The sequence below is a fragment of the Spermophilus citellus genome (assembly GCF_964194105.1).
Source record: "Spermophilus citellus genome assembly, chromosome: 5".
NCBI lineage: Eukaryota > Metazoa > Chordata > Mammalia > Rodentia > Sciuridae > Spermophilus > Spermophilus citellus.
Window position 1 is genome coordinate 46,916,815 of NC_138186.1, and position 13,131 is coordinate 46,929,945.

The 13,131-nt window shown below is 48.5% G+C and overlaps 1 pseudogene across 1 annotated transcript; it reads right to left on the reverse strand.

Annotated features, from left to right (window-relative positions):
• Nucleotides 1-10,622: 10,622 nt before the first annotated feature.
• Nucleotides 10,623-12,713, reverse strand: LOC308649173 (intestinal-type alkaline phosphatase-like; annotated as a pseudogene). The gene has a single exon. The product of its transcript is annotated as an intestinal-type alkaline phosphatase-like (transcript).
• Nucleotides 12,714-13,131: the final 418 nt, after the last annotated feature.

Here is a 13,131-nt window from a genome sequence, read left to right on the forward strand (position 1 = left end):
TCCATCCTATCCAGTTTTCCCAATGAGGAAGCTCATATTTAAAAAGGCTATCATTTGCCCCAGGTCATACCATCGGGAGTCGAGCTCAAAAATCCCTGTTCTTGCCTTCAGGGGGACCTCAGAGAGTGGCTATCATGGTGCCTTCTCTTCTGAGGGGACAGTAAAGGGGCTCAGAGGACAAGGTGACCTTGGAGCCCCTTCTTCATTCCATTTCTGCACTCAAAACTGCAGAGGGACACCCAGTGCATTTGAAGAAGAAATAAAAGAAACAAGACAAGCACTGGCTTGCCTCTGTGATCCATCAAAATTTCTCCCATGTGGGTGACAGAAAAAGGGTTTTTGTGGTCAGAAATGTAACAAGGTAATTATTTTCACACCAGTCCTTCAGCATAATTTTTCACAGACAGCAATTTTATAAGGCATAATTATCTATTTTCACCTGCTTCATAAATTCCTCCTTTCCGTTTTGTCCCCCTGGTAAACTAGAAATTATTCAAAACTGATGCTACACATCACAGCGTTTGGTTTCACGTGGCTGTGCACTTCCCTATTCCTGTCTGGACACTCCCTCCATCTGATTGACCTGGTCAAGCTCTACTTGCCATCTGACCCTGCTGAGGAGAGAGGAAGTAAGTCTCTCTTAGAGGAGTCAATGAACCCCTGTCAACCACAACTCCTGTCCAGCTTCTTGGTTCCTCTCATCCCAGTGAAGAGGGCGTGACAGGTTCCCTCCTCCTTGCACAGCATGCCTGGCTGCATGACAGTCCCCTTGTCAGGAATTTTCACCAGGATCTTCCAGCTGAGGCGACTGTGTAGTTTAGGGCCACACAATGGGTTCTGCTGTGACACTCAGAGAGGGAATCAAACCTCGGCTCCTTCTGACATCCCTTTTATTTTCAGATCTCTAACATCCTCCCATACTGGAAGCTTTGATATCTGCAGCACTCTTCACACTTTCCAGGGATATAACTAAAGCAAGTTTTAACATCGATTGAGAGTTTACTATGAGCCAGGCGCTGTGCCAAACACGCTCTAATATGATTTTGCTTAATCCTCATAACAACTCAGAAAGGCATACATTAGCATGAAGTTGTGAGACTGAAATGACAAACGTAAGAAAGTTGAGAGAGTAGACCAAGGTCACAGGGAAAGTAGGAGACACTGTCAAGACTCAAATGTGCAGCTCTAAAGTGCCCAAGGCCATGATGATTTGATAAGCTTTACCAGGACCCACTTGAGACAGCAATAGTTTAGAGATGCCAGGACTCCTCTGAGATCTCAAGCACATTAATTGAACTTAAGGAGGTGTGGTAGGAAGCCTGGTTTACAGATGATGGGTCAGAAGCACAGGTAAAACAACTTGGGGCTTGCCGGTCCCATCTAAAATGAGAGAAAGCAGTTTGGGGGACTGAGCCCTCAACTTGTGAGAGTTGCCATTTCTTCTAGGCAGACAGTGTCAGAATTAAATTAGAGGACACCCAGTGGGTGTCCATGTACAGAATTGTTCGCTTTGGTAGGGAGAAATATCCACAGCTCTTGGAGTTCTGGAAGTTTTCTGTGTTGATTGTGGTGAAATGGCAGAGGAAAAACAAGCAATGTGTTTCTCCTACAGAGTGAGGAGGAAGGAGCTTCAGCAGAAGGTCAGCAAGCCCAAAGCTCAAGGTCAGTTCCGGCTCCTCAGCCCACAACTTTCCCAACTGTCCCTGCTGGTGGAGCAGCACGTGACCCTTGTCCCCTCCTCTGTCTCCTCCTTGCCTTAAGTGGCACACTGGTACTTTCTTATTGAAGGTGGTCCCCACTGTCCAGGTAGCCTGGCTTCGACAGCAAACAGGGGTGAGAAGGCACCTGTGGCCTGCTGTGGCTTCCCCCACAACTCCCACCTCAGCCTATGCACAGATTGGGAGGATGAGGCTCTTGTGGGGTCTGAGCCAGTATTGGGCCCAGGCTGGGCAAGAGAACCATCAGCCAGACACTCGTGCTGCAGATCTAGAACAGCAGGCCTGGCCAGAGGACGGAAATAAGGAAGAGAAGCTGGGTGTCCACAGGCCAGCAGAAGTCATGCGATGGCAGATTCGGAATTCAGAGCCCCAGACTTCACTGTGCCACCTCTGAGGTCACCCAGAGCCCCGCACCAGTCCCTTCCACACTGTCTTGAGGTGCACCTGCACCCTGCTGAATCTACTAACAAGGTTCAAGGACAGGGGTGCCAGGGTCTCTCAGAGGAAAAGGGAATCCCTGGTTCTTGCAATAAATTAAAAAGAAAAGGAAGAAATGTTCAAATGGGGCAACATTCTCAAAGTTCAGATGGAATAAATGAACATTTAACACTACAAAAATATACTATATAAATATAAATATAGTGAATATGTGCTAGCCCCAAAAGATTAACAGGATTCATTAAAGATGTTAATTCTTAGTGTACTATGTGTTTTTGTAGCCTTGTAAGGGGGCACAATTTAAAGTTGTAATATTCTTTAAAAAATGTTCCTTATTGTTGGTGAGTGAGTGGACTGTTGACATCATCTCATTCATCTAGAGACAGGTTCCTGGGAGTTTGAGGCCTCAGTTCTTGGACTCTCCTGATGCTGCTCCCTCCTCCCACTCACAGGACCAGGGCACTGTAGATGCTCCCTGTCCTGCATGTGTTAGAATGAAAGCGCTCTCCTTCTTCCCCTGGAGTACCCCCAGTGCCAGACCCCATGCCAGACCACAATTATTTTTGGATGGGACAGATGGAAGACTTGTATTTGCAAAGTGAATAAGTCCTCCCTACCCAGCCGGCCTCTCTCAGGCTTGGCTGGGCCCCTGCATACCTGCCCTCTCTACCTGCTGGGCCAGATGGGGGCCCCAAGGCCACAGTGCAGGGCTGTGCCTTGCCTCAACCACTCCAGATATGCTCCTTGTATTTGAAAAATTATTTACTGTGGTGATGTGTGATGCCTTTTTAAGAGAACAGATGGCACCTCCAATTAGAATGCTTTAAAAGGAAACCCTAATGAGAATATAAAAGCCAACAAATTGACTTTTTCATACAGTACTTCCCTGGCACACAATAAATCAAATATATAATGAGGCTCAATAAAATAATAGCTTTATTTACACTTGTTTTGCCTGGCATGGTGTTGCACCCCAACCCTGCTCTCTGGGTCTCCTCAATAAGCACTGTGCCCCTTGCAGGTGCAGGTTGAAGATGGATGGTGCATTCAGGAGCTGTCGGGCCTGGCCACCACAGCCACATGAAGATTGGAGCTATCTATTTCTAGTCTGAGCCTGGTGCTCTATATCTGGGGGTTGAAGAAGTAGGGCTATGTAAAGTTATGGCAGCCGTGAGAGACATACAGGCAAGTCCAGCTCCATCCTGCTCTGGGTAAGGAAGGTGCTCCTAACCCCTAAAACTGGACTCAGGATATGGGTAGGTAGAGTGGATCTACCATGGATAGACTGGAGGCTTCATTTCTTTCCAGGAATTGTTCCTATTTGTTCATATATGTCAGATAAAGTGGCTGGAAGACAAAACTTCAGAAATAAATGAGAGAGGTGATAGAGCAAGGGGGACAGTTGCACATTAGCATTCTGAGCATCTGATCACTGGCCTCCCTTCCTTCTGGTAGCCTTATTCAAAAGTGGGTTGGATTTACAGTGTATGTCTGCTAAAGTGGGAAGCTGGAAGTCTCAGGCTTCTACAGGCATGAATCAATGTGCAGAGGGAGCCTGAATAGTGATGGGATCATGAGCAAAGGTGGAGGGGACTGTGTTCAGGAGGGGAGCCGTGAGACCCTGGGCAAATGCTCTGGACATCAAGGAGACTGGTTATCAACCTGGACCCCTGAACAGTAGCTATTTGGCATCCATAAGTGTCTTCTAATGAAGAAGCATTAAACAATGCTTTGGAGGCTCATGGGAGACCCTCCCCCAGCGGAGTCTCAGACCTCAATGGAGGAAACACCTCCACAGAAAGAAAGTTTGCAGAAATGGAATTATTTCTGTTAATCTCCACCCACCAGAGAAAGAGGTCTGGGGAAAATCAGTTTACAAGAGGATGAGCTTTTCCTCAGCTCAAATCTATAAGCATTGATCGAGCCCAGGACCTTGATCTAGAAGACACTTTCATTCCTCCTCTGTACCCAGCAAAGGTTACATTTGCTACAAGGAAGAATTTAGAAGTTCTTCCACTCACAGTCCAGTTATTTTTTTTTCTGTCCATCAAACGGCAAGTATATATGAAATGTCCCTCTGTGGCCTTGTGCCCTGGGGGGTGGGTACGAGAGATTGGGTTCCCAGAGGTGTAAGGGATGGTCCTTGCTCATAGCAAGTCAAGCCAGTGCATACAATGCAGAAAAGAAAGTTCTAGCATGATTAGAGGCTCACCTGGAGTATTGATCCCAGCCCCTGTTAGGAATACTGAAAAGAGAGATCATCACTATTTCAGACTGTAACCCTTAGGGAAAGAGGAACAAACTCTCTAGAATGCTGCACACAGACAGAGTAGTGTCTCCTGCCTCCTGTGATTATGGAGGGAAGGCTTGGAGGAAACCACCCCTGACCCCGCCAGGAGAGCAGAGCTGCCTTCAGCTTTGGCTGGATGACTGGCTTTCCCTGTAAAACAGATAACAAGTGAGGGGATGAATCTGCTGCATGTACATTCTTGGAATTAATGCCTCATAGATGCACTCTGTAGTCATCTTCTGATCTTGTTCTTTAGAAGAACACAGGTGCTGGCATCAGGAGGAACACAGGACGATGAATATGTGGTGCTGGCACAGAAGGACCCTCATTTGGTAGTGAGGATAAGTCAATCAGAGAGTAACTGGACAATTAATAAAATCATGAGAGCTTTAGGGGAAGCATCATGGCAGATATATAGGAATCCCTGTGACGAGAGGAGACTTTCAGCTGTGGGGACCAGAAGGGGATTGGAGGAGAAGTCTGGAAGAGTTTACTAAGAGTTGTTGCAGTATTCTAGTGGATTTTGAGATTGCACTCACTGTACTCTCCAAGCTGGCATTTTAACCATCTGATGGCCAGAACTTGTCCTTCTGGGGTGAGAACTTGGCTCTCCCACCTGGTAGGAGTACAGAAGAAAGAGCATAATACTGACCTTGAGCAGAGAGAAGGGTTCCATACCCTGCAGCACAAGAGCTTTCTATTTCAGCACCACGGCCAGCACTTCTGCATTGCACTGCAAGGAGAGGATGTCTTCTCTCTCCTACCCGGGGGGTCCACCATGGGCACTGTCAAGGACCCCAACCCCCCCCCCCAGCCAAAAGCCCCTACGAGACACTTACTAGTGCATGCCACTTCCGGGGGATCAAAATCTGCTCGGTAATAGCCAGTCCGACAGGTGCAGATAGGAGATGCCTCTGAAGGAGAACGGCTGTTGGAGGGACAGTGGGAACAGCCCTCAGCTTCCTGGCTGGCCTTGAATGTCCCTGCAGGACAGGCTGGAACACAAAGAGATTATGTGAGAATTAATGGAACAGTAGCAGCTTCCTGGCATTGGAAAGTAAAGGATTCTGCCCTCCTAAATGGGATATGGTGAGCACCACATTTGGAGAAACTTCTCAATACTTCCAGTTCTTCAACCACCCATAGTGAAATACACTTTCCTGGAACCAATGGCTTCTCTCACTGGAACAATGAGAAAAATGATTCTTCCCTCTTAGGTGTGTCAAAGATTTAATTAATAAAAATGAATCTACTGTGTAGCTCTTTGCCTGGGACCTAAGTGCTCTGGACACAGTTGGTTTCCTCGCCTTTCCACCTGCTTAACAGCCAGGGCCTTGCCCTGAGCCATTCATTGGAGGAATCTAGCTCTACAGCCTCAGAAGGAAAGGGGTCCTGGTAGACTGTGGACCAGATCTATGGTTCTCAAATGCCATGTTGCGACACACAGGAAAGACACAGTGAGGTGTTATGAATGACAGTAAAGGACTGAAACCCATGAGCGACTCTTTAAAAAGAAATTAAAGTGGCTTCAACGTTACTGCCTTAACAACATCCTTCTCCCTTAATTGCATTTTGATGTGCTTGCAGGGGTGGGGCAGGAAAAGAACGGCTTTGCACGCCGTGCACCAGCGAATGTGTCATGCACTTGGTATCATCTGTCATGCAGAAGGCAATGGGAAAGGTTGGAAACACCTGCTACAGCTCGGTGCCTACCCAAGATGATCTCACTTTGAAGCAGCTCTCTCTAGTTCACTGTGGGATCAGCCTAGGGTCATGTCCTGCAACATCTGCCTTCAGATGGCCCCTTAGCCTTTGAGCATGTCTCCTCTACAGAAACCCTCAAGTCTGGACAGCTGGTCTCCTTGCTGATCTCTCAAAAAGTGTGAGCCTGCCTGTTCTACTTCTCTGAGGCCTTCCTCACTCTCTCAGTCCCAAACTCTTCCTGTCCCCATAAGACCTGCTCTGGCTCATCCTCCTTTGAGACTGGATAAAACTCACTGTTTCTTCAACACACCTCACTCATTCATGTGGCAAACATTTACTGTCCACTTCCCAAGAACCTGAGCTTGGGGATGTGGCCCACTTTTAAGGACCTCTTGATCTATTAGAGTCACACTGTTACAATACAATGTGATTGTTACCTTACCAGAAGTACCATGAGCATGGCTTCTACTTATACAAAACTCATCTTCCCAAATATATTGTTCCCTCCTGAAAAGTGCCGAGAATTCTTTAATAATAGCAGTAGCCACCATCTGCTAACTCGTCTTGCTAAGTGCTTTACATGTCTTACTCTATGGGGTGGCTATTATTATCTCCATTCTGCTAATGAGGAAATTGGGACCTGGAGAGGTTACAAAAGTTACCCAGGATATCACAGTGGGAGAAATGATAGTGATGATAGACATATAAGCTCTCTGAAAAACATCCACCACTTTTCTGCCCAGACAATAAGGAAGAATGGTTTCTTTCCTTGGCTGTGAATGTTTTCCCAGTCTGATGCTCACTTAAAGTGAGTAAATGGTTTCAGTTACTTTGAATGTGCCCTGGGGTGGGAGCCCATCCTGAGAAGCAACCTTTGTGAAATGGAATGCTCTGGAATGGTGTATTCTGTGTAATACAAGTTCTCTGGGTTTTTTAACACCTATTGTTTTTGCAAAAGGGGTCTGTGGTAAGACATTTTGAAAGTGTGAATCCACAAGGTTAATTTTGTTTTTTAATTGCAGCATTCCTCAGAACTTCACAAAATGATAAGATATAGAATATTATGTCTTTTTTCACCAAAAAGCCCTTCTTTGCATCCCCTGGGACTCACTTTCCATGAATACACAGTTAGATGTGACTTCCTAATTGTCAGGAAATAACAATTTCTGCTGTAACCCAAGTACAAACAGACCACTTGCTGACCTCTCTCAGCACATTCAAAAGAAACTTCTCTGAAGAAAGAAAAAAAAAGAAATTATCTCAACTATTTACTAAATAATCAATCAATAAAACACCAAAGCAGAAAACCCTGAATGACAGACCCTGAATGCCCTAGAGTTTGGCTTCCTAATCTATCTTACCAACACCAAGCAAAAGCCTCCCCTACCTTCCTCCCCACCACCACCCCACCTCTCCTTTTCATCTTTCCATATTCACTGTCTTCCTCTGTAGAACACCCAGCCCTTTTTGTTGTCATTCTCCAACAATTCTGACCCCTCTAAGTTTTGGAGCCAAGGAGCACAGACAAGCCCCGGCCCTGCTACCTGGTTGCAGAAAGACTCAGGCATTTGTATTTGGTCCCTGCCATTTTCTTAATGTATCAGCCTAAGAAGAACGAAGTGTTTTCACTTTCTTTCCAGCACTCAAAGCCCTCCTCACTTTACATTTAATATGTTAACAGCACAATCATCCTGATATCCACAAGTGGCAGAAGGATTTGCAGAGCGCCTTTCTCTGAGATTTCTGATGGAGGATGGCAGTTCCGAGAGGCCACACGGGGAGGAAATGGAGGAGAGTGGGTCCCAGCTGGACTTTAGGGAAAGGGGCTCAGACAGAGGTGGGGTGGGAGGTGCCAGAAGGGTGGTGGTCTGACTCTTCCTCCCCAGAGAAGTGAGCCCTGGAAATTCTGGATCTGCTTCCTGTCTCTGCTGTTCTTACTAGGGTGAACTCTAGCAAGTTATATAATCTCCCAGAGTCTCAGTTTGCTCATCTGTATAAAAGGATCCACAAGACATCTATCTTCTCACAACTCCCCCGGGTACCCAGAATTCAAGAAACTCAAATACCAAATGCAGCCACCAGTAATGTGTGTGCCACCAATGCTGATAACCCTCCATCCCGATGGTAAAGTTAGAATACAAAACTCAGAATATAAATTTGCAGTTCCAAAGAGGGCAAATAAATCCTGGAGCCAAATGGGAAGAAGGCGTTTCTGCGTAGGTTATTTCTGTTTGGCTAATTGGCGAGTCATTAGATCTATAAAATATATTTTAGCCTATAATTACAGAATGGATGGATTTCCTCAATATTCAGATTTCATTAATATATTGTTAAAAATCTGTGTCTAGGCATCTCCTAATTTATGAAGAAGCACTCTTCCTAAATTCACTTGTCCAACCTTCAGATTGTAACTTGTAACCACGCTGGCCTTATATTTTGTCATTGAATGAATGCTTTAGATAATGGTTCAAAGTGGCAGGCTGGTCCACAAATCCTCTGTAACTCATCTGGTATTAGACACCACTAATAAGAAATAGAAGTTAACCATGTTACTATTTTACTAAAAAATATGCCTTCCCTTGGGGAAAAAAAAACAGTTTTAATTGGAGCTTTGCAGTTAATGCTGACAAAGAACACATAGGCCAAGAGAAGCAAATGCAAATGACCCTCAAGGTCAGGTAAGTCACTTGGCACACACAGAATGCAGCTGGGGATGGGTAATATAGTAGGGAATGGTGGGGACTTTGGCAGCCAGGAGCCTGCACATCTTCTGTCTCAAAAATAATAAACACTGTGATCACCTAACCAAATACACCTTAGCACTTTCAACCAATTTCAAGGTGGATAACACAGTTCTTTGCTTTAATATTTCAAACCTCAGGGGGTTGCCATTCTTGATACAGGATGATGGTCAGTGCTATTCCTAAAGTTATGAGCTCCTCATTTCTGCCACCAGCCAGGTGTCAAGCTGGAGGAGAGGGCAGTGAGCAGATGGGGTTGTGGGATTTGGGGAACTTCACCCCTGATGAGGGAGGCAAGGGGTCGCTGCTTCTGCTACAGCAGTGCGCATGTTCTAGCTGTGTGTGAACAGGGGACCCGTCATCCAGGATGCACACCTTTGGGGATATTTCCTTGTAGTGATATTTCTAAGAAATGTCTTTTTGTGGCAGCCAGGAGGCAAGTTTCCAAAGGCAGAGAGACCCTGATCAAGAAGGACAAAGCCAGAGGAACTGGAGAATTAGGAAGGGAAATTGGGTCAGAAAGGGTCTAGCCTAGGATCTCAACAGGGAGAGTTTCATTACTATTCCAGGAGGTGGGTGGGAAGAGAAGAGCCACAAACAGCTTGCTGTGCATCAGTGGAAGACCTTGTTCAGAGGGATACCTGTAAAGGAGGCTGTGTGTTGCTGACATGGATGTGGCCCACAATTGCTTTGTTTTCTTAAGAAAGAGGGGAGGGGTTTTCTGCCCTTCTTTGCAAATGCTCAGAGTTCAGATAAGAGATCCAGGCTAAATTTGCAGAGTCAAAGCAGCTGGGTACCCCCCTTACACCTCCTTTCCATCCCTGACTTGAGCAGAGGGAAAGAGACAAGACCCTTACCCCACCCCTAAACCAATGTCTTGCTCCTTCTGCTAGGCAAAACACACATTTTCTCCTGCTTCAAGCAACAAGAGGCAGATCCACGTCACCTCTAGCTGGTATCCAGAAGGTCACCTTGAAACGACCACCCAACTTCTCAGCGCCTCCAAGATGTAACAAATTACCCGCTGCTTACAATGCTCTTGAGGACGCCCCTCCCCTCCTGTCCCTGCACGAAGATGCCCAGTGACACTGAATCCATCACCTACAGTACTATTACTTTATAAAGAAACAGATTAAGTGTCTCATAAACAGAGCAGTGATTGGGATAATGGAAGGCGCCGCCTCTCGCCCCATCTGCAGCATCAGGTTATGAAGCATTTCCAAGCAGCCAGGAAGAGGAAATTAATAGAAGCAAGAGGGAATAACCACTTTTATGCAATTTCCTCAGGAGATAGTGGACCATCTAATCTTTATTGGGGCCCTTTAACCTGTCACTCAGCACTCACCAGAGCCTCTTTAGCTCGCACAATTTTTCTTGATATCTAAGGAAGATAAGATGAAAACCTCCCAACATTATTTTATAATTTTTGAAGGTGGAGGGTGCACGTTGCTTCTGCTCCTCCTCCCTCGATGGAGGCCTCTGAAAACATTTTTTTTTTAAGCTGGCACTGTATTGTATAACACAGTGTTGTATATTTATTGCTTTGTCCCTCCCAGGGGAATGGAGGCCCCAGGAGGGCAGAAACATCTTAGTTCAGAGATGTATACTCAGCTTCCAGATGTCCAGGTAAAGGGTCCAAGGGCCACTCTGGTGGCCTGTCCCACTCCTCCAGCCTAGAGTTGGCTCTGGGGAGGGGTGAGCATGTAGCTGCTGGTTGCACAGGACTGCCCCTGTATGCAGTGACAGGGCAAGCCCCATCTGCAGTTTGCTTGGGTGTGGAGGTGGCTCAGCGAGATGCAGGGTCTCCTGGTTCCAGGACATGCCTGAGTCTTTGGCATCCCACTGCTGGAGTCTGAGGCCAACAAAGGCACCCGTGGGTCTGGTGGAGTCCTGATCCCTTGGAGGGTGCCTGGTGCCTAACTTGGTCCTTCTCAAAGTATAGGCACAGGAGGGACTGGGTGGCTGAGCTTGCCGTTTTCCTAGGATTTGAGGTTGGAGTTCAAGAGCAACCCAGGGATGGCAGTGGATGTCATTGTCTCAGCCTTGGTACCATAGTGTCCTGACCATGGAGGGTCCGGGGCTGGGATGGGCAGTGCTGCCTTGTCTGAGTCTGCCTTATCCCTCTATATCTCTTGGTAAGAGCCAAAGGGCGGGGGGCATCAGGATAGGCAGCCCAGTTTTGGACTGGTAGCGGTTGGTGGGAGATGCCAGCTGCAGAGTTCCTGGGTGGGTCTCAGAGGGCCTGGGTGTCAGGGCGTAATCCTCAGCAACAGCAGCAACCAAAAGGGCAGCAACACTATGGTGGCCACAGGGCGGTGACCCACAGCACTGCTCTGGCCTGCTGGGGGCGCCAGGTCGCAGGCCTCATAGGGCTCCAGGCAGGCGGCGAAGGCCATGACGTGCGCGATGTAGTTCTGCTCCTGCACCCCATGCACCAGGTGCGCCTGCGGGCCACGCGAACACCGCCACATCCTCGCCTCCGTGCGTCTCCTCTGACAGGGGCACAGCTGCCTGCTGCTTGTAGGTGGGAGCGCCGCTCTCAACTTCCGTGACGTCGGGTCGGTTCAGCACGTAGCCGGGGCCGTTGCGATACAGGATGGACGCGTAAGCCTTGCCGTCCTGCGCCTTGAGCGGGGCCAGCCCGAAGATGGAGCTGCCCCGCAGCGTGTAGCCGCCAAAGGAGAAGACGTGGGAGTGGTCGGCGGTGACGAGGGTCAGCGTGTCCTGGTCGCTGGTGAGCTGGCCGGCCTTGTCGATGGCAGAGTCGAACATGACCGCCTCTGTCAGAGCCTGGAAAGGGTTCCCGCGTGGTGCCCGTGGTCGATGCGGCCCCCTTCCACGAAGAGGTAGAAGCCGCGGGGGTTCCTGCTCAGCAGACCCAGGGCCACCTCTGTCATCTCCACCAGGGAGGGGTCCTGCGCTGGATCCCGGTAGATTTCGTATTTTAAGTGTTCAGGTTCGAAGAGGCCCATGAGGTGCGTCACTGCTGGGTCCTGGGTCGCCTGAATGAGCTGCTCGCGGTTCCACACATACCGAGCCCCCTGGTGCTTTGCCAGCCATTCCTGCACCAGGTTGCGTCCATCCAGCCTGGTTCCATTCTGGGTGGTGTCACTTGGGTACTCAGGGTCTGGGGTGCCCTTGGGAAACATGAATTTTCTGCCCCCGCCGAGGATCACGTCAATGTCCATATTGGAGATGAGCTGCGTGGCGATGTCCTGGCAGCCCTCCTGCAGTGCCGAGGCTGGCATGTCTGCATCTGAGTACCAGTTGCGGTTCACCGTGTGTGCATATGTGCCAGCTGGCGAGGCATGCTGAACTGTGGTGGTGGTCACCACTCCCACGGACTTCCCTGCTTGCTTGGCCCGGTACATCACAGACATGATCTCGTTGCCTCGTGTTGTGTTGCACTGGTCAAAGCGGGCAGCTGCACTCAAACCAATGGTCTTGTAGTTGGCCTTGACCCCACACAGGAAGGCTGTGGCAGTGCCAGCGCTATCTGGCACCTGTCTGTCCACGTTGTATGTCTTGGACAGAGCCATATATGGGAAGTGGTCCATGGCCAGGGGCATCTCGGGCCCCAGCTTGCCTTGCACCTGTCCCTTTAGGATCCGGGTAGCTGTCACCGTGGGCACACCCATCCCGTCCCCCAGGAAGATGATGAGGTTCTTGGCTGAGGTCTGAAGGGGCTTCAGCTTCTTGGCGGCATCCAGGGCCTCGGCGGCTTTCTGGTTCCAGAAGGCTGGATTCTGTTCCTCCACTGGGATGACACCATGGGCCAGCTGTATCCTCAGGCTCAGCAGCAGCAGCAGAAGCTCCCTGCATGTTTGCGGGTTGGTAGTCGGTGGCAGGCTGGGACACCTAGGTACCAGCTACAGAGCAGGCTGTCTGTGAAAACATTTTTATGCAGCAGAAATATGGGAGAGCTTAACTATTCCCAGTGCATGGTCCAGGGGGTCAGAGCTATTCTGCAGGAAGAAAGTCTCTCCTTGCATTTTAAATGTGGTTCTTCCCTCCACCGCTGCCTCCTGTCCTTGCTCTTTATTTTTAATAATCTGATTACTTCTCCTGATCTAATTTTTTTTTCCCCAAATGAGTTTGCAAAGGTTCATGCCAATGAATATCCATCCGCTGCTTAAGAAACGGGTGCCATTTTCTCCAAGCAGGTGCAGCCCAGCAGCTGGCTCTGGGTGGTCTGCCTGCCTCTCGGGGTGACAGTGAGAGGGGTGAGGCACAGGCTTCA